This window comes from Pongo pygmaeus, chromosome Y (genome assembly GCF_028885625.2).
Source record: "Pongo pygmaeus isolate AG05252 chromosome Y, NHGRI_mPonPyg2-v2.0_pri, whole genome shotgun sequence".
NCBI classification, from domain to species: Eukaryota; Metazoa; Chordata; class Mammalia; order Primates; family Hominidae; genus Pongo; species Pongo pygmaeus.
The window spans coordinates 38,905,287-38,928,387 of NC_072397.2; positions in this window are offsets into that span (position 1 = coordinate 38,905,287).

Here is a 23,101-nt window from a genome sequence, read left to right on the forward strand (position 1 = left end):
CTCCCTACTCTGTGCCTGGCTCACCCATAGAAGGAATGGGTGATACTGTTTAGGGCTATTAAAACAAATTAGTTCATCTTGCAGCTAATGATGTATTTTGCTCAGCACAGTTTTTGTGTCCTGAGCAGACAGACTGACTATTAAAACTTACCAATTTTCCTTTGCGTATCCTTGAACATGGATTCTATTCCTTGTGCTGAGATTCAGATTCTTTTGGCACATCACACTCTCTCATTGGCCTGTTTCAACTTCATTTTAATGTTATAGTAAATAAGGGCATTACTTTTCTCTAGCACAGCTGAATTATATGAAGCAAATCCCTTAATTTGAATCATAACCACTTGGGGAAAAAGTTGCAGTTCAAGAAACCTGAGAGACCAGTTTTTGGCACATGGCTCCCATGCTTTAAGCTTTCTCCCACCAATCAACATTTCATTGGCCGATGCTTCACCCATCATCTTGGGAAATTTAATGGTAAACAAGCCACCTGGGCTCTGTCCAAAAGTCATATAAGGGGTTTAAAACCAAGCACTTTAACCAAATCACAAAGAGGCAGTATGGATGCAGTTAGTCAAATGGCTGGGCTATTGGCTGACACAATAGGCTTCTTAAACTGAACGAAACTATTCACAATGTTCTTTATGGTATCCACTATTTCAATACTTGCTCTCTTTCTGTCATTTCTTAAATGCACACAAAATCAAGATCTCAGCAAAGGACACAGCCAGCTGCACTGGGCAGCATAAGCTTCCTGTCATCTGCAGCATCCCTATGCAGAACATTCTCATTTTTTTTTTCATTACTTCTATATTTAGTGAGTTATTCTCAGTCAATCTTGTTGATAGCACTTTCTGGGTAAAGCCATCGTTTTTCCTCATCGAAATGTCTCCGAGTCTACTGGCATTTTCTGTTAGCCTTATGGTAAAATATATGCTTTTGATAAAAGGCTGGTCTTTTTCATCATCAATAGTCTTTCTTTGCCCCCGTCTCACACTTGGAACAAATATATGCAAGCTTTTTGTTCTGTTGGCTGTTCGCGGAATTGCTTATACCAATGTACCATCCTTCCTAGCTAGGCCTGTAACCATGGAAGCAGTAACTGAGCCAGACCCCTGAGACATCAGTGGGTATATCTTGCACCTGTTCTCTCCTGCAGTCTGTTCTGCATCAGGATATAATACAGCTCTGAAGGGATTCTTAGCTGCCAACTTGAGCACCGTGGTGTCCTGCTGATCCAGCAAAATAGGATCCAGTTTCCCGAGTTATTGAAATCCACTGTGTTCTTGCTGTTAAAGGGGCTCTGAGGTGCAAGAGTCTTGATAGTTTAATTTCCTAGCTCCATATTCCTTGGGTCGAAGAGAGGTGAAATTGTGTTTCTCCTAGCATTGTGGTTGGTAGCAAACAACTGGCAGTTTCAGATATGTGGTGTTTGCAAGTCACTAGCATTTTAGGAAAGTTCTTTAAAAAGTTGGAGTTGGTAGATTTGGAAGTTCCTTTTCTGGCCTTGTTTGAAAATGTTCAAAATGTTCTACTTATTTGCCAACCATGTCCTTCTTTTTCTGTTTTTTTAATCTGTCATCTGTTAAAGTCATAAATACATTTTTCACAGTTTACGAATTGCTGCTCTGCTTCTCAAGTGTCATTCTGTTTGCCATAGCCTTTCCACTGAAAGAAATACTATGTCTTCCCATTTTTGTCTTGTCCTTTGTCAACAACAGTTTCAACCTCAAACTCCTGGGATGCCATGAAGGAAGAGATAGGATTGGAGCAATTACTGTGTCATTTTTCTTTCTGTTGAGTCTCCATGTTGTCACTGCTTTCTGCCTCCATTGCTGCACTAGCCCTGGGTATGGATGAGCCTGTTCCACTTTGTGGCCACTGGTGTAGTAACAGTTGTGTGAAGAAGCAGCTATGCTATGTACCTTAGTATCTCCCAACTTATTCCATGGTGGGACAGTTGAGGCTTCTGTTTATCATGCCAAGGTGTCTGGCTAGGTAGCCTCAGGTACTCCTACTTTCTGGTGTGGTGCAGAGATCTTTCTTCCTGGCTATAACTCTTTGTTTTGTAGTTGCTCCAGTGATTATATTGAACATTCTAAAAGTAAAACACTTCTAAAATCACATTAGTTTATTCTCACTTAACATAAAAAACCCTTACTCCTTTATAGCATGGCCTGCTTTATTTCAGTTATTGAGTTCTCAAAATTATAACAATATGCATTCTATCTCAAAAACACAAGCTAGTGAGTTTTTTTAATATAATAGTGTATTAAATTATGTGGAGAACATATTGTGAAGCTGCGCATTGTTAATCTTTTTATCTTTTATAATTGTTCTTATATTTATCTTTACTTTATTCTTTGTTTGTTAATAGTGTTGTTCAGTGTTCTTTCATTTTACCCTGGAATAATCCATAAGGCATTCTGAAATGGTTGTCTACTGGCAAAAGAATGTGACTCTTATTTGGGAATTTCATAACTTCTCCCTCACTTTTGATGGACACTTTGTTTAAACATTACTTTTATCTTTGAAAGCTTTTTCTTACTGCACTTGGAATATATGAGTCCTCTGAATTTTCAGAAAAGAAATTCCTCTATTATTTGTGAGGGTTTTTTGTACATTACTAGTCAAGATTTCTCTTTCTGCTTTGAAGATTCTCTTTGTCTTTGTTTTAGACAGTTTAACTATCATGTACATTTGAGTGTGTTTCTTTGAGTTTATTTTACTTGGAGTTTGTTGAGTTTCTTAGGTATTTATTACCTTAAATTTGTGACTTGTTTGACCACTTTTTTAGTCTCCCTATTTCTTGGTCTCTTCTTGAATTTCCAAAATGAATAAGTAGGTCTGCTTGATGGTGTCACAATGGTTTCTAGACTGTTTTCACATTTCTTTATTTTTTTTTCTCTTCTTGACTTAATAATTTCATTTGCCTCTTTTATTCAATTTGCTGACATTTTGTTCTATATGCTCAACTCCCTTTTAAATGTCTATCGTAATTATTTATTTATTTGAGATGGAATCTTTCTTTGTCACCAAGCTGGAGTGCAGTGGCACAATCTTGGCTCACTCCAACCTCTGCGTACTGGGTTCAAATGATTCTCCTGCCTCAGCCTCTTGAGTATCTGGGACTACAGATATTTGTCACCACACTCAGCTAATTTGTGTATTTTTAGTACAGATGGGGTTTCATCATATTTCCCAGCATTGTCATGACTTCTTGACCTTATGATCTGCCACCTAGGCCTCCTGAAGTGCTGCGATTTCATGCCTCTACTAATTTATTTATTTTTTTATTTTTTGTAGTTTTAGTAGAGATGGAGTTTCACCATGTTGGTCAGGATGGTTTCAGTCTCCTGACCTCTTGATTCACCCAACTCAGTCTCTCAATGTGATGGGATTACAGGTGTGAGCCAGCATGCCCAGCTGTGAATTTTAATGTCAGTTGTTTCATTTTCATCTCCAGATTTTTTTTTTTTTCCTGACAGCCACTGAACCTGGCCCAGAATTTTTTTCTAAGTTTGAAAATAAGATTTCATGCTTTCCTAAGAACCTGTATTATTTCAGTTTCAATCTCTGTTTCTTTGAACATAAAGTAAGACATGCATAGACATCACATCTGTGAATTTTTCTTCCCAAGATGCATTTGTGCCAGTCTGTGTGTTTTTACACAAGAGCTCACATTTACTGTTATTACAGGTAAAAAAATTACATACTGTGTCATTTACTTACCTTTTTTATATGTTCTTTTTCTTATTTGATCCTCAATTACTCCTTTGTCCATTAAAAAAAGTTAACTTTTTAAAACTTTTTTCTGTATTTTCATGTGATAATTAATTATATTTGGACTTTAACTATATTCTAAAATAATATAGACTTTGAATAATATTAAATTTTTTGAATAATCTAAATTTTAAGTTCAACAGTATAAGTATACGCTGCTCTTATACTTTTCTATCTTTCTCAGTATAACTTGTCTCAGATTATATCTGTACACCCTGAGTGTCCATTATAGTAAATTTGTAACTTTTTTTGTAATAGCTGCCTATGAAATTTGTAATAGCAATAGCTAAATTTGCCAGGATTGCAATAGCATTTTTTATTTTTTTAAGGGAATGTTTAATCACACATTATTTTAGCTTTTCTATATCTAGACATTTTTTGCTTGAATATCAATTTTACAAGAAACAGATTTTCTTCATTTCTCCAACGTGTTTTTTTTTTAGTTATTGATTGCTTAGAATGCATTCCATTAAGACATTAACATTATGAATAAGAACAATATGAAAGCTATTATTTAATAAAACTGGATCTGTATTAACAAATCTGTTGTATTGTCTATTGTATGAAATAACTGTATTCTTGCTTTCAACAACTTAAAATTTTGTTTGTGACCAATTCCAGGCATTTTTCAACCAAGAGTGACTTTTGAGTTTAGCAAAACAGAAATAAAAATATGTTTCATCAATTCTTTATTTACCTTCTAGAAAGACTACAACAAAAACAATAAATTAGCACACAAGTGCTTCTTCACTCCTCCCTGAATTAGGAATGAAGGCCTGAAATGGAAAATGCAGATTTCAATTTTGAAGGCTTCGTTTGTGCCTGGGAGGCAGTATGGCAACGCAAAAAAATATTTACTACTTTAAAATTGTCTCTTTTGATGCTTTGCTTTGTTGATACAAACTACTGATTTACAGGGTACAGAGAGTTTTTGATTAGTTTGATGTTTCTTTGAATGGTTTGAAGCTGCCAACCCTGCAGTTTTGCCTTTATTTTTATTTGGGAAGCACTGATTATTTTATACTCTCAGAGATTATTTTTATTTAGGTGATCTATGATTTGTCCTATGAAAATATTGTTTAAAATAGTTAAATTGAATTTTACACTTTTAATTTGTGTTTCTAATTGTTAGGTATTTGTTTTGGTGGTTATGGTATGAAGTTTATTGTTTGCTTTTAATTAACTGATGTTATCAATTTCATATAAAAGGCAAGAGCAATATTCTTTATTATGAATTACATCTTGGTTTCATGTAAAATATTTATACAATTATTTGTTTCCAAAGTGACTTTCAGGTACATATCTAAATAAAACAATAATGGAATAATTATATAGGCATGCAGCAAGATCTACAAGTGTGATGATCTCTGACAGAAGCCTGAATAAATTGTTTGAAAAACAACCAGGTCACTGTGCATGGAGCAGACTGTGGAAGGAAAATGATTGTAGACAATGAGATTATAGGGGTAACACACAGTCATTGTGATTATCTAGGGTTTCCATAGGTCAGTAGATTTTATTTTAGTTTCACTTTAAGCCAAGTTAATGACTGGAAGTGGAAGTAGTAAGGTTGTTACTAGCATCTAGTGCCAAGAGGCTAGAAATGCTGTTGAATACCTTAAAATCCAGTCTCAGCACCTTTGAGAAATTAACGGTATTGAACCATCTCTCCAGAAAATTGTGAAAAAAAAAAAGAAGCATACTTTTAAAAAACATTGATTTTATATTTTCAAAGTTACTTAACTCAATCTTTGGTTTCTGTAAATCAGAAGGATTTTAAGAAGCTCTTTTAAAGTTCAGTTGATTCAAGTTAGGGTAAGTGTTAGTAAAGTGAAGTCAGTTCAGTTAATCAATGATTAGAAAGTAAACTATAGACTAGGTGCAGTGGCTATAATCCCAGTACTTTGGGAGGCCAAGGTGGGCCGATCACAAGGTCAGGACATCAAGATCATCCTGGCTAACATGGTGAAACCTTGTATCTACTAAAAATACAAAAAAAGTAAATAAAATTAGCTGGGCATGGTGAGGGGGGCCTGTAGTCCCAAGTACTCAGGAGGCTGAGGCAGGAGAATGGCGTCGACCCAGGAGGTGGAGCTTGTGGTAAGCTGAGGTGGTGCCACTGCACTCCAGCCTGGGTGACAGAGCAAGACTCCATCTCCGAAAAAAAAAAAAAAAGTAAACTATTTCATTTTTTCTCCCCCTTTCTTTTACGTTACTTTAAAATGTTTCTGTAAAGCACTAATATAGGAAAATAAAACTCTAGGCACACTCTATTTTTGGGATACCACGGACAACACTCAATGGCTTTTGGGATAGAACTAATCTCGAATACAACTGGAAATCATACAGAATACAGATTTGTATATGTGCATTTGTGCACTTCATTATGCATACAGACTGGGCATAATGATTGTCATAAGACTAATATTAAGTGTTTCTTATGACATAAAAGTTGCTGAGATTTTACAATAACCAAGCCAAATGGAAACTGAGATTTCAAGGATTATAGCCAGGGTTAGAGAATTCTAGCTGTTGAGTAAAATGAAAGCTCAAGCATCTTCTAGGAGAGGCCATCACTGTTGCTTAATCAGCATGGTGATTATCTCTGCAGAAACAGGTGAAAAGGCTGATGGCAGTATGAATCTCCTTCTTCCTGGATGCAGAAACATAATTTGAGATTATCTGAATGGCAGGGCTGAATGACCTGGAACTCAAACAGGGATAAAAGTTTCCCCTGTCTTATCACATTATGGTAAGACAAAAATAAAACAACAGCTGTGGCCCTTCAGTGTGCACAGACCTAGGAGCTCTCGAAGCCAGGGTGGGCTGTCACACCCTTTGTGGCTTTGTGTTTTCCAGCATCTCCAAGCTTCTGGGTTTCAGTACATTCCCCAGTATCAGCTGTGGAAGCTGCTTGCAGTAGGACTGGTCCAGCTGCAGCTTTTCAATGATCTAGCAGTTCTGTTGGCAACTAAAACTTCCTGGCCTGATACAGCTGGCATGACTGACCTTGTTTAGCAGCTGGAGCCCATACTTGCTCATACACCCCTCACCACTAATCCATGTTTGCCCTTGGCAGGTGATAAATCCTGGCTGTTAATGCCAGATGAGTGCAGCATGTCAGATAGTGTGTGTAGAACAACTTAGCAGGTCTGATTAAAGCTCAGGGAAAGACACCACAGGCCACAGAGGTTTTCATCTGGCAAATTGATGCCCCTAAAATCCCATAGCAAAAAAAGCATAGCTGGTTATTTTTAAATGACTTACTTCTTTTGGTTCTTGAAATAATGACTATTCAGTGTCCTACATTTTGGTATCTTTTAACGTCTTTTGCAAATGATTATATTTCAAAATTTTTACAAAATCAAATTTGAAAGATTATTTGCGTCGAATCACCTGATCCATCTTATGTACACTGCATTTTTTTAAAACAGAGTTTCAGTTTTGTCATCCAAGCTGGAGTGCAATGGCATTTTCTCAGCTGACTGTACCTCCTGCCTCTGCCTCCTGTGGAGCTGAAATTACAGGCACCACCCACGGTGCCCAGCATGACATTGAAGACCAGATTAGCATTCTCCTAGTAGATTATGAAGCTTACTTATGAAAGAGTATTTCTAATTCCTGGACTTTGATGTTTTGTACTTATATAATTTCTGATTGAGAGTCACTTTTGCTCAGGATTATAATATGATGAGCAGCATGTCTGACGTTTTCTGCTAAATGCAATAGTAACATCCATTTTCTGTGGTTGAAATACCCTAACGTGTTTTTGTCTCATGGAATATAAATTGTTGACATTTACTATTCTAGAGAGTTCTGAAGAAGAAATTAAAAACCGCATTTTCAAATTTTGCAGAGGCCGGGGGGTGGTGCTTCACACCTGTAGTCCAAGTACCTTTGATGACTGAGGCTGGAGGATCATCTGAGTTTAGGAGTTGTAGACCAGCCTGGTCAATAGGGTGAAACCTCGTCTTCTCTAAAATTACAAACATACACACATAGAAAAATCAGCTGGGCATGGTGGTGGACAGCTGTAATCCCAGCTACTTGGGAGGCTGAGGCAGGAAAGTCGCTTAAATCTGGGAGGTGGAGGTTGCAGTGAGCTGAGATCACACCATTGCAGTCCAGCCTGTACGAAAAGAGCAAACCACTGTCTTAAAAAAAAAAGTGCAGAAATTTTATATGAGATCTCATTTTTCTCTAATTTTTGGCTATTCTAACATCCTGAAATTTTCTCTAACTTGCTGCTATTCTAACATTCTGTCATTTGTGAAATATACCAGGGTGTCCTGCATGTACCATGGAACTTAATATAAAACAATACTAAATTAATTAAACACAAATAATTTTTTTTTTCTGGATGTGAGGTTACAGTAGCTTTGAAATGTGTGTCACACTTTATTTAAAACATTTTGTAATTACAAATCAGCATTGTCACAAACTTCATTGAAAAGCAAATAAGTAGCATATCTCAATTTTTAGCTGATTGAATTTCTTTTCTTTTATTTTTAGAAAGAAATCTCACACTGTCTCTTTGGCTGGAGTGCAGTGCTGCAAACTTAGCCCACTGCAAACCCCTGCCTCCCAGCTTCAAGTGTTCATCCTTCATCAGCTTCTTGAATAGCTGAGAATACAGATGCACACCACCACACCTGATGGATTTTTACCATATTGGCCATGCTTGTCTCAAGCTCCAGAGCTCAAGTACCCTGCCTGTCTTGGCCTCCAAAAGTATAGGAATTACATGTGTGAATCACCACACCTGGCCCCTGACTGAATTTCTAATTCAAAAAAAATCTGTCTTTCAAAACCTTATTTTCCATATTATCTTTTTGATGTGTTTCTTTATATGTCTCATAATTAAAGAAAATGGTATAATTTTAATGTATTTTCTTGTAAGTGAAATGAATTTATTTTTATTAATATGTAATTAAAATAGTAAGTATATTTAGCATGATTTTTTTTTGGCTGTGTGTAAAGTTATGAGGTTGTAGAAATTTCTTTAAAAAACTAATTTGGATAATTAATTACATTAGTTCATTGTACTCAGGTTATTTTCCTCAGGATTTTCTTTTGTAAGAAAACTCAAAATTGCTTCAAGATACATTGAGATGTTCAATTAGGTGAAATAAACTTAAAGGTATTGTCTTTGAAAAGAAAGTTTGTATAACCTATATTTTCTACCGGTAATATGTGATTATTTTTTTCTAACATACTAGAAATTAATTTTTTTCATTTTCCCTGCACCTAGAGTTCAACTGCAATATATGAGAAGCAAAGAACTGTTAACCGAGAAGGTTGTTCCAGTCCGTAAGTCACTCATTACCATCAACCCTGGTTTTGAGCTACCTGCAGCACCAGCTATTGGCTGTGTAAAAAATCTCACAGTGATGCTAGACTGTTTGACTGAAACATTTTACATAGACAAAGTAAAAACTGTGAGTATTTTAAATTATAAAGCTGTTTTGTTCATTAATCATACTTTTGTTTAAAATTCTATTGTTTCATTTAGAAAAATTAACTCAGGGTTTCCTTTGTTTTGGGTCAACTAGTTTACCATTTTGTAGTCACCAGGTATATAATTAAAACCATTTAAGTAAGAGAACATTAATTTTTTAATAAGCATGTATTTCTTAACTTCTCTCCTATAGTTGGTTTTGGTACTTTACCACAGTGGGTCTTATTTAGTCATATGTGAAAAAAAATATTAATTCTTTAGAGTAAAAGAAATCTAATTTAATGCTACAAAATTTTATATTAAAAATATATTCATTTAAAAGATTTTCACAACTGAAACGTTAAAGTTGCTTAATGTATTTTAATTATATTCTGAGAGGTATCTTTTTAAAAAATCATAATGTGAGAAGAGAACATTTGAGTGCATTTTGTTACTTTTAAATGTCCATATTAGTTAAGCAAAATGGGTGGCAATGTTGAAATCTTACACAAAACTGACACTCAGAGTGCGAGTCAATGTAAATAAGTTAACAAGTACGAACAGGAAATTTCATTAATTTGAAGAGAAACCTGAGGGTTAAGAATATAATTAACAACAGCATTCTGTACAGATATTTAATTGGAAATATGAAATTATATTTGTTTATGTTTCTTCTGTATGAGTATATTTTTTAGTACATTGTAGGAGTTTCTAGCTAAACTCACTTATTGAAAGTTCAGATATTTATGTGTTCTGTAGGATCTATGTAGACAGAAGAATTTCCTTTTTGAAAGCACTTTTTTTTTGTTATTTTGTTTTACTATTGTATTGGAATAGTAAATATAAATTTAACCAAACACTATTTTTGTTAAACTATTTAGCCACTGTTTTCTTGTGATTAGTATATATTTTCAAATATATAAGAGGACATGCAGTAAAAACTATGAACTTGTCACCAATAATATATTTCTGGTCCAGAGATTTTCTTTTAGGTATATGCACATCTCCAAACCCTTACCTATTTTTTTTTTTTTTTACAGAAATCAGCATATGCACTATACATTATGGTAAACTTTGTTTTGTACTTAGTCACACACCTGTCAATACATGAAGATCTGTTTAATTCTCTTTTGTAGCTACATAACTTGCAGTTCAATGTGCTCTAATTTATGCCATCCACCTCTTAGATGGAGTGAGGTGTAAGTTGTATTCAGTTTTACAAAAAGTAGCATTTAAAATTTTCACAGGTATTTTAAAGATGCCATCTAATTGTATTCTTCTCACAATACAACTGTGAACGTATATAAAGCAATTATCACTATTAGCTGAGGAAGAAAGTGATAATTATGTGAATGTTATAGTTTTTATGAGTTGGAACAATAATTTAAATGAAGTGTTCAATTAAAACTGAGAAAACCCTAATGTTCTACTTATATAAAGTTCTGATGAAAGTGTATTGGATAGACTTATTTTAAGTGCAAAAGTTTTTTAATATGTAAAGTCATAATGATTAATGCTAAGTCTCTGATTAACACATGAGAATTTAATATTATATCATCGTGTATGACTCTTTCTAATAAAATTATTACAAAAGCAATGCCATTAAAAAGTGTGGACTTAAAAATTCTGTATTTAATCGTCTTTATAGTGGCTCACATTGCTGATATAAAAGTTTAAAGTACTTTTTCAAAATGCCTGTGTTAACCTTACAGAATAAATTTCACAACCCAATTAAGAGAACAATGGGTAAAATCATTATTTTTGTTGCAAAAGCGTTATTTTTTCATAGCTTGTGAAACACTCAAAGAGTAGGACTATCTGCCCCCTGTTGGATCCTGCCCACCAAAAAGATTGGTGGAACTCAGAGAAGCTGCTGCTACTTTTCACATAAATTCTGTGATCCAGCAACTGTACATAATCCTAGTCATCAGAAACAGTTTTTCTACAATTGAAAAGGCGGTGATAAAGATGATGATTGTTCAAAGATGAGAACAAAATTGTAATGTATCTTTTAATTATTGTTTTTTAATATTCTGATAGTAGATACTGTTGTTCTTCCTGAGATTAGTGTACTTTCATGAGATTTTTATCAGGACTGCAATTTGATGGTATGGCTAGAATATGTGAGATACTATGATTGGCATATTTATTGTGCTCACTATCTAGTAATTTGAATTTTTTAAAAATTTTATTATTATTATACTTTAGGTTTCATGGTACATGTGAACAATGTGCAGGTTAGTTACATATGTATACATGTGCCATGCTGGTGTGCTGCACTCACTAACTCGTCATCTAGCATTAGGTATACCTCCCAATGCTATCTCTCCCCCCTCCCCCCACCCCACAAATGTCCCGAGAGTGTGATGTTCCCCTTCCTGTGTCCATGTGTTCTTATTGTTCTATTCCCACCTATGAGTGAGAATATGCGGTGTTTGGTTTTTTGTTCTTGCGATAGTTTACTGAGAATGATGATTTCCAATTTCATCCATGACCCTACAAAGGACATGAACTCATCCTTTTTTATGGCTGCATAGTAATCCATGGTGTATATGTGCCACATTTTCTTAATCCAGTCTATCATTGTTGGACATTTGGGTTGGTTCCAAGTCTTTGCTATTGTGAATAATGCCGCAATAAACATACATGTGCATGTGTTTTTATAGCAGCATGATTTATAGTCCTTGGGTATATACCCAGTAATGGGATGGCTGGTTCAAATGGAATTTCTAGTTCTAGATCCCTGAGGAATCACGACACTTACTTCCACAAGGGTTGAACTAGTTTACAGTCCCACCAACAGTGTAAAAGTGTTCCTATTTCTCAAAATCCTCTCCAGCACCTGTTGTTTCCTGACTTTTTAATGATTGCCATTCTAAATGGTGTGAGATGGTATCTCATTGTGGTTTTGATTTGCATTTCTCTGATGGCCAGTGATGGTGAGCATTTTTTCATGTGTCTTTTGGCTGCATAAATGTCTTCTTTTGGGAAGTGTCTGTTCACCTCCTTTGCCCACTTTTTGATAGGGTTGTTTGTTTTTTTCTTGTAAATTTGTTGGAGTTCATTGTAGATTCTGGATATGAGCCCTTTGTAAGATGAGTAGGCTGCAAAAATTTTCTCCCATTTTGTAGGTTGCCTGTTCACTCTGATGGTAGTTTCTTTTGCTGTGCAGAAGCTCTTGAGTTTAATTAGATCCCAATTGTCAATTTTGGCTTTTGCTGCCATTGCTTTTGGTGTTTTAGACATGAAGTCCTTGCCCATGCCTATGTCCTGAAAGGTAATACCTAGGTTTTCTTCTAGGGTTTTTATGGTTTTGGGTTTCACATTTAAGTCTTTAATCCATCTTGAATTGATTTATGTATAAAGTGTAAGGAAGGGATCCAGTTTCAGCTTTCTGCATATGGCTAGACAGTTTTCCTAGCACCATTTTTTAAATAGGGAATCATTTCCCCTTTTCTTGTTTTTCTCAGGTTTGTCAAAGATCAGATAGTTGTAGATATGTGGCACTATTTCTGATGGCTCTGTTCTCTTCCATTGATCTATATCTCTGTTTTGGTACCAGTACCATGCTGTTTGGTTACTGTAGCCTTGTAGTATAGTTTGAAGTCGGGTAGTGTGATGCCTCCAGCTTAGTTATTTTGGCTTAGGATTGACTTGGCAATGCAGGCTCTTTTTTGTTCCATATGAACTTTAAAGTAGTTTTTCCAATTCTGTGAAGAAATTCATTGGTAGCTTGATGGGGATGGCATTGAATCTGTAAACTACCTTGGGCAGAATGGTCATTTTCACAATGTTGATTCTTCCTACCCATGAGCATGGAATGTTCTTCCATTTGTTTGTATCCTCTTTTATTTCCTTGAGCAGTGGTTTGTAGTTCTCCTTGAAGAGGTCCTTCACATCCCTTGTAAGTTGGATTCGTAGGTATTTTATTCCCTTTGAAGCAATTGTGAATGGGAGTTCACTCATGATTTGGTTCTCTGTTTGTCTGCTGTTGGTGTATAAGGATGCTTGTGATTTTTGTACACTGATTTTGTATCCTGAGACTTTGCAGAAGTTGCTTATCAGCTTGAGATTTTGGGCTGAGATGATGGGGTTTTCTAGATATACGATCATGTCGTCTGCAAACAGGGACTATTTGACTTCCTCATTTCCTAATTGAATACCCTTTATTTCCTTCTCCTGCCTAATAACCTTTGCCAGAACTTCCAACACTATGTTGAATAGAACTGGTGAGAGAGGGCCACCCTGTCTTGTGCCAGTTTTCAAACGGAACGCTTCCAGTTTTTGCCTATTAAGTATGATATTGGCTGCGGGTTTGTCATAGATAGCTCTTATTATTTTGAGTTACGTCCCATCAATACCTAATTTATTGAGAGTTTTTAGCATGAAGGGTTGTTGAATTTTGTCAAACGTCTTTTCTGCATCTATTGAGATAATCCTGTGGTTTTTGTCTTTGGTTCTGTGTATATGCTGGATTACATTTATTGATTTGCATATATTGAACCAGCCTTGCATCCCAGGGATGAAGCCCACTTGATCATGGTGGATAAGCTTTTTGCTGTGCTGCTGGATTCTGTTTGCTAGTATTTTATTGAGGATTTTTGCATCAATGTTCATCAAGGATATCAGTCTAAAATTCTCTTTTTTGGTTGTGTCTCTGCCCGGCTTTGGTATCAGGATGATGCTGGCCTCATAAAATGAGTTAAGGAGGATTCCCTCTTTTTCTATTGATTGGAATAGTTTCAGAAGGAATGGTACCAGTTCCTCCTTGTACCTCTGGTAGAATTCGGCTGTGAACCCATCTGGTCCTGGACTTTTTTTGGTTGGTAAGCTACTGATTATTGCCACAATTTCAGCTCCTGTTATTAGTCTATTCAGGGATTCAACTTCTTCCTGGATTAGTCTTGGGATGTTGTAGGTGTTGAGGAATTTATCCATTTCTTCTAGATTATCTGCATGGAGGTGTTTGTGGTATTCTCTGATGGTAGTTTGTATTTCTGTGGGATCGGTGGTGATATCCTCTTTATCATTTTTTATTACATCTATTTGATTCTTCTCTCTTTTTTTCTTTATTAATCTTGCTAGTGGTCTATCAATTTTGTTGCTCCTTTCAAAAAACCAGCTCCTGAATTCATTAATTTTTTGAAGGGTTTTTTGTGTCTCTATTTCCTTCAGTTCTGCTCTGATTTTAGTTATTTCTTGCCTTCTGCCAGCTTTTGAATGTGTTTGCTCTTGCTTTTCTAGTTCTTTTAATTGTGATGTTAGGGTGTCAATTTTGGATCTTTCCTGCTTTCTCTTATGGGCATTTAGTGCTATAAATTTCCCTCTACACACTGCTTTGAATGCATCCCAGAGATTCTGGTATGTTGTGTCTTGGTTCTCATTGCTTTCACAGAACATCTTTATTTCTGCCTTCATTTCGTTATGTACCCAGTAGTCATTCAGGAGCAGGTTGTTCAGTTTCCATTTAGTTGAGTGTTTTCAAGTGAGATTCTTAATCCTGAGTTCTAGCTTGATTGCACTGTGATCTGAGAGATAGTTTGTTATAATTTCTGTTCTTTTACATTTACTGAGGAGAGCTTCACTTCCAACTATGTGGTCAATTTTGGAATACGTGTGGTGTGGTGCTGAAAAAAATGTATATTCTGTTGATTTGGGGTGGAGAGTTCTGTAGATGTCTATTAGGTCCCCTTGGTGCAGAGCTGAGTTCAATTCCTGGGTATCCTTGTTGACTTTCTTTCTTGTTGATCTGTCTAATGTTGAGAGTGGGGTGTTAAAGTCCCCCATTATTAAAGTGTGGGAGTCCAAATCTCTTTGTAGGCCACTCAGGACTTGCTTTATGAATCTGGGTGCTCCTGTATTTGGTGCATATATATTTAGGATAGTTAGCTCTTCTTGTTGAATTGATCCCTTTACCATTATGTAATGGCCTTCTTTGTCTCTTTTGATCTTTTTTTGGTTTAAAGTCTATTTTTTCAGAGACTAGGATTGCAACCCCTGCCTTTTTTTGTTTTCCATTTGCTTGGTAGATCTTCCTCCATCCTTTAATTTTGAGCCGATGTGTGTCTCTGCACATGAGATGAGTTTCCTGAATACAGCACACTGATGGTCTTGAGTCTTTATCCAATTTGCCAGTCTCTGTCTTTTAATTGGAGAATTTAGTCCATTTACATTGAAAGTTAATATGGTTTTGTGTGAATTTGATCCGGTCATTATGATGTTAGCTGGTTATTTTGCTCGTTAGTTGATGCAGTCTCTTCCTAGTCTTGACGGTCTTTACATTTTGGCATGATTTTGCAGTGGCTGGTACCGATTGTGCCTTTAAATGTGTAGCGCTTCCTTCAGGAGCTCTTTTAGGGCAGGCCTGCTGGCGACAAAATCTCTCAACATTTGCTTGTCTGTAAAGGATTTTATTTCTCCTTCACTTATGATGCTTATTTTGGCTGGATATGAAATTCTGGGTTGAAAATTCTTTTGTTTAAGAATGTGGAATATTGGACTCCACTCTCTTCTGGCTTGTAGTGTTTTTGCCAAGAGATCCGCTGTTAGTCTGATGGGCTTCCCTTTGAAGGTAACCCGACCTTTCTCTCTGGCTGCCCTTGTCATTTTTTCCTTCATTTCAACTTTGGTGAATCTGACTGTTATGTGTCTTGGAGTTGATCTTCTCGAGGAGTATCTTTGTGGTGTTCTCTGTGTTTCCTGAATCTGAATGTTGGCCTGCCTTGCTAGATTGGGGAATTTCTCCTGGATAATATCCTGCAGAGTGTTCTCCAATTTGGTTCCATTTTCCCCGTCACTTTCAGGTACACCAATCAGACGTAGATTTGGTCTTTTCACATAGTCCCACATTTCTTGGAGGCTTTGCTCTTTTCTTTTTATTCCTTTTTCTCTAAACTTCCCTTCTCACTTCATTTCATTCATTTCATCTTCCATGGCTGATACCCTTTCTTCCATTTGATTGCATTGGCTCCTGAGGCTTCTCCATTCTTCACTTAGTTCTCGAGCCTGGGTTTTCAGCGTCATCAGCTCCTTTAAGCACTTCTCTGTATTGGTAATTCTAGCTATACATTCTTCTAAATTTTTTTCAAAGTTTTCAACTTCTTTGCCTTTGGTTTGAATATCCTCCCATAGCTCAGAGTAATTTGATCATCTGAAGCCTTCTTCTCTGAGCTCGTCAAAGTCATTCTCCGTCCAGCTTTGTTCCGTTGCTGGTGAGGAACTGCGTTCCTTTGGAGGAGGAGAGGCACTCCGCTTTTTAGAGTTTCCGTTTTTTCTGCTCTGTTTTTTCCCCATCTTTGTGGTTTTACCTACTTTTGGTCTTTGATGATGGTGATGTACAGATGGGTTTTTGGTGTGGATGTCCTTTCTGTTAGTTTTCCTTCTAACAGACAGGACCCTCAGCTGCAGGTCTGTTGGAGTACCCGGCTGTCTGTGTGAGGTGTCAGTCTGCCCCTGCTGTGGGGTGCCTCCCAGTTAGGCTGCTCAGGGTTCAGGGGTCAGGAACCCACTTGAGGAGGCAGTCTGCCCGTTCTCAGATCTCCAGCTGTGTCCTGGGAGAACCACTGCTCTCCTCAATGTGGTCAGACAAGGACATTTAAGTCTGCAGTGGTTACTGCTGTCTTTTTCTTTGTCTGTGACCTGTCCCAAGACTTGGAGCCTACAGAGGCAGGCAGGCCTCCTTGAGCTGTGGTGGGCTCCACCCAGTTCAAGTTTCCGGGCTGCTTTGTTTACCTAAGCGAGCCTGGGCAATGGCTGTCACCCCTCCCCCAGCCTCGCTGCTGCCTTGCTGTTTTATCTCAGACTGCTGTGCTAGCAATCAGTGAGACTCCGTGGGCGTCGGACCCTCTGAGCCAGGGGCAGGCTATAATCTCCTGGTGCACCATTTCCTAAGCCCATCGGAAAAGCACAGTATTCGGGTGGGAGTGGCTCGATTTTCCAGGTGCTGTCTGTCACCCCTGGAGAGGGCACTCCCTGAACCCTTGTGCTTCCTGAGTGAGGTAATTATTCGCCCTTCTTTGGCTCATGCACGGTGCGATCACCCACTGACCTGTGCCCACTGTCTGGCACTCCCTAGTGAGATGAACAGGGTACCTCAGATGGAAATGCAGAAATCACCCATCTTCTGCGTCACTCACGCTGGGAGCTGTAGACCGGAGCTCTTCCTATTAGGCCATCTTGGCTCCTCCCCTGAAATTTTAGTTAATAATAATTATCACTTTTGTTTGTTTGTTTTCAAACCATGCTAGATGTAGTCACATTTCTATGACCTGGTAAATGAAATTCAGCCTTTGAATAATGAGAAGTTTTTTTTTTTTTGAGACGAAGTCTCGTTCTGTCACCCAGGCTGGAGTGCATTGATGCAATCTCAGCTCACTGCAAGCCCTGCCTCCTGGCTTCACGCCATTTTCCTGCCTCAGCTTCCCAAGTAGCTGGGACTACAGGAGCCCACCATCAAACCCGGCTATTTTCTTTTTCTATTTTTAGTAGGGATGGGGTTTCACTGTTATCCAAGGTGGTCCCCTGACCTCTTGATCCACCCATCTCAGCCTCCCAAAGCACTGGGATTACAGGCATGAGCCACCATGCCGGGCCTTTAATTTTTAATAATTATATTCACATTTTGTTTTTTAAAGCAGGCATTTTTCTTTTCTTTTTTTTTTTTTTTACTGTTGTTCTGTCTGTGTCATATAAGCCGTACTTATTTTTAGGATTCTCTGAATATTTTTCTCAAATTAAGGTTTTTCTGCTAAGGAAAAATATTGTTTTTGAGATAATGCTACATGGACCCATTAGCAACATGATATAACTATTAAAATCAGGCTGCTAAGAGTATAAAAGCATCTGGTTGAAAATAAAAAGTATCTGGTTTGAAATAAAGCCGAAAAAAATGTTAGGTTTTAGTGGCAGTTTGCATATTTAAGATACAGCTATGAAGTAAGTGAACCCAGAATACTTAAATTTTGGAAATGTTGGTACTCAAGTAATTTATCATTCCTTTACTTTTTTGCATAGATATTGACAGAAACTAAATAAATTAGAATATTTTAACTGTAGTAAATAATTCTTAAATTTCTGTTTGTCTTCCTCAGTGATCAGAAATTGTTTGGTTTTCAAATAGCATCTCAGCTCTTATCATCAATGGAGATTAAAATACAAACTTTCCTCTGCCTTTCTAGATCTGATACATCACACCATGCAGTCATTGCAACCTTGGCAGTGTTTCTTTTATTAGAATCTCCATATGGGATGTTCACTAACACTTGATTAACAGCCACTAACAAACAACAATAACAAAAATGTAAAATTCAAGTCCTGATATTGTAGTTGGTTTTACCCCTAGGGTGTTGAATTTAAAACAGATAAAGATGGATAATTATACTGACAAAAAGTGAATGAGGCAGACAGAATATAAAATTCTAATAAAGTCTCCATCTTTGCTCTTGGTTGCTTGTGCTTTATGTTTTCTTAGCACTTCACTGTGGCGTGCATGTCTGCCTAGCTAATTTTTCTATGCGACGAACTTCATCAGTGCATAAACTGGATATTGTTTCTTTTTGTATCAATAATCTCAGGTGTAGAGAAAAACATATAGAAACATGATAGATATGTGTAAGATAACGTTATTTTTCTCTGTAGCTACAAGGAAATTATGACATTTGGAGCCCCTGTGTATGTTCTCATTCCTTCCACAACTAGTTTAACAGCCATATTTGTTGTGTGGTAATAATTCCAAATATGTCACATAAATGATATCATGAAATCTGTAAAAATACATTATACTCACAAGAGAACTCTGAATTCTAGGAGAACAAACTATCTTATTCCTCATAAGTTATTTATCTCAGAGCACATAGCCATCAGTGTCTGTGTCAGTAATGTTTTCTGATTTACAACAAATAAGAGACTTTTACATACACAGATTCTGCAAACAGATTTCTGCAAACGTATATTAAGATGTTTGAAAACAAAAACAAAAACAAATCAATACGACCGTAAAATGTAACAAATTTAAAGCCGTTAGAGTATATTATCTGCCTATGGAGCATTTACATTTTATTAAATATTTATGTAGGGAAAAAGTAAACTACACAAGAGGAAGGATGTGAATTATACTTACATACTCCATCATTGTAAATCAGAAGCTTAAGCAGACACAAATTATATTATTTAAGAGGCTTCTGGAGCCAATCCCCTATAACTATCAAAGGATTGCTCTATGTAAATATTTTAAGCTTTGGTAAGAAAATATTGCTCATGTTAGCGATGGCATAATCACCCTAATGATGTTAATTATTATTTACTTATACTTTTATAAATAAATTTAAAAGATTATAAGCCCTAATATTATTATTAAATTGTTTTAATGTTTGCTCAGGGAATGTGAACATTTTACATGTTGTCTGTCTATGGTATGTTAACATAATTAAGCACTTGCTGTTTAAATAATTTTTTTTCTTTTTTTTTTTTTTTGGCCAACATAAAGGATTTGAGTATGAATAAAAATGTGCATTTACATTCAGTGATTATTTTGAATTTCCTTGGGAGTTGGATACGCGACCTTACACAGAAGCAGGCGTTGCAAAGCTGGAAGAGAATACTGTCCAATCAGAAAATCAGTTGATTTAACAGAAAGAGTAACCTGAAAATAAAACTACAAAGATCACAAAATGCAGACTTTTAAGTGTGCCTGTATTCTGTGGTCAAGCAAGCAGTGGGCATAAATATTCTTATATTATTCAAAAAATGGTAGGATGATGACTGAGATTCCTGGTATAAATTTGATGATGAAGATTTAACAGGATTTAAAATTGATGATGATGAGAAATTTTATCGAAGGCCTTTTCAGCATCTATTGAGATAATCATGTGGTTTTTGTCTTTGGTTCTGTTTATATGATGGTTTGCATTTATTGATTTGCGTGTATTGAACCAGCTTTGCATCCCAGGGATGAAGCCCACTTGATCATGGTGGGTAAGCTTTTTGATATGCTGCTGGATTCAGTTTGCTAGTATTTTATTCAGGATTTTTTTGCATCGCTATTCATCATGGATATTGGTCTAAAATTTTCTTTTTTGTACATATGTCTCTGCTAGGATTTGGTATCAGGATGGTGCTGGCTTCATAAAATGGGTTGGGGAGGATTCTCTCTTTTTCTATTGATTGGAATAGTTTCAGAAGGAATGGTACCAGCTCCTCTTTGTGCCTCTGGTAGAATTCAGCTATGAATCCATCTGGTCCTGGACTTTTTTTGGTTGATAGGCTATTAACTGCTACTTCAATTTCAGAGCCTGTTATTGGTCTATTCAGGAATTCAACTTCTTCCTGGTTTAGTTTTGGGAGTGTGTATGTGTCAAGGAATTTATCCATTTCTTCTAGATTTTCTAGTTCATTGGTGTAGAGGTGTTTATAGCAGTCTCTGAAAATACTTAAATGTTAGACCTAACCCATAAAAACCCTAGAAGAAAACCTAGGCAATACAAGACATAGGCATGGACAAGGACTTCATGTCTAAGACACCAAAAGCAGTGGAAACAAATGCCAAAATTGACATATGGGTTCTGATTAAACTAAAGAGCTTCTGCACAGACAAAGAAATTACCATCAGAGTGAACAGGCAACCTATAGAATGGAAGAAAATTTTTGCAATCTACCCATCTGACAGAGGGCTAATATACCAGAATATACAAAAATTAAACAAATTTACAAGAAAAAATCAAACAACCCCATCAAAAAGTGGGCAAAGGATATAAACAGATGCTTCTCAAAAGAAAACATTTATGCAGCAAGAAGACACATCAAAAAATGCTCAGTATCACTGGCCATCAGAGAAATGCAAATCAAAACCACAATGACAGACCATCTCACACCAATTAGAATGGTGATTATTAAAAAGTCAGGAAACAACAGGTGTTGGAGTGGATGTGGAGAAATAGAAAATCTTTTACACTGTTGGTGGGACTGTAAACTAGTTCAACCATTGTGGAAGACAGTGTGGTGACTCCTCAAGAGTCTAGAACTGGAAATATCATTTGACCCAGCCATCTCATTACTTGGTATATACACAAAGGATTATAAATCATGCTGCTATAAAGACACATGCACACGTGTGTTTATTGTGGCACTATTCACAATAGTGAAGACTTGGAACCTACCCAAATGTCCATCAATGGTAGACTGGATTAAGAACATGGCACATATATACCATGGCATACTTATGCAGCCATTAAAAAATGATGAATTCATGTCCTTTGTAGGGACATGGATGAAGCTGGAAACCATCATTCTGAGCAAACTATAGCCAAGGACAGAAAACCAAACACCACATGTTCTCACTCATAGGTGGGAATTGAACAATGAGAACACTTGGACACAGGATGGGGAACATCACACAATGAGACCTGTCATGGAATGGGGGAAGTGGGGAGGAAGGAGGGATAACATTAAGAGATATACCTAATGTAAATGACGAGTAAATGGTTGCAGCACACCAACATGGCACATATATACATATGTAACAAACCTGTACATTGTGCACATGTACTCTAGAACTTTAAGTGTAATGATAAAAAAAGAAATTTTAAAAATTAGTGTTTTGATGGAGAGTACATGAATGTATTTGATCACATGCTGAAGTGCATGTCATATAGACAGCAGAAGAGGGGATAAAATGCTTACATAGTTTTGAAATAATAAACAAATGGACATGATTAGTGAAGAAGATGAGATGATAAGACATATATTATGGCTAACTGTTGCAAGACCACATCATATCATCATGTCACCAGCCTTCGAGAAAAGTGTATAGAAAAAAAAAAAAAATGACATTTATTCCTAAGTGAAAGCAATAAAGTTGAGTATTTGCAGTTTGTGAAAGAACTGCTTACTTGTAATGGTGTTTATTTAAACCCTGCTTGTGCAAAGCTTTTAGATTAGCTTCTTAGTAACAAAAATAATGTGTGCTTGGCTTCTATGATTCTTTACAAGGCATCAACATGTTTTTAATACTTTTCTTCAGTCTTCTGTTTGCTTTTTTCATAGAGTCATTAGCCTTAATTTATGTGAATGTGTTTCTTTTCTGGTTTAGTTATTTTAAAGTAAAAAATTTAAGATATCTGCACCTTAGAATAGTGGACCTTAATGTATGGATATATGAAAATCATTTATTTATTACACCAGTTATTATTTTTTACTCAAGCATTAGTTTAAAATGTGGGTTAGTGAAGTGGTAAGATCGTCAGTAAAAACTAGTGTTAACTAATAAGAATTATGTTAAGAAACAGCTTGAAAATACAACTGTCTTTGACTGTATAGGTACTTTTTATTTAAAGAGCAGAATTATTTTTCTGCCTGAATCAAAATAAATTACTATGATTAGTACACAGATTGCTGCTACATTCCTCATTATCACTGTATTTTACATTTTAAAAAACTAATTTGTGTTCCTGCCAGTGACTGGTAAATGGCTTTGGATTTTATTCATAGGGAACTTATAAATGGTTTGGTTGTCTATTATACTTCTTTACATTTTTCTAACCATAAAAATATTATTTCAAATTTTAAATATACAATAAACATTTTTGCAGTAATTGTGAGAGAATTCTTCGTAAACTTAAAATTGTGTAATCTAAGTGTGTGTTTATTATTTCAAAATTGGTTCCTACTCCAATAACTTTGTATTGCACCTTTTTCCAATGTATCATTAAGTATGAATCTTTACCTTTTCTAAATAAAATATTAAGTGATAATTAAAAAGATAATAACATATTTTAGCTGAGGTTTTCTTGCTCATAATAATAATTCCAATAATTTGGAAGGCCAAGGCAAAAAGATCGCTTGAGGCCAAGAATTTTGAACCTGGTTTGGCAAAATAGTGAAACACAATCT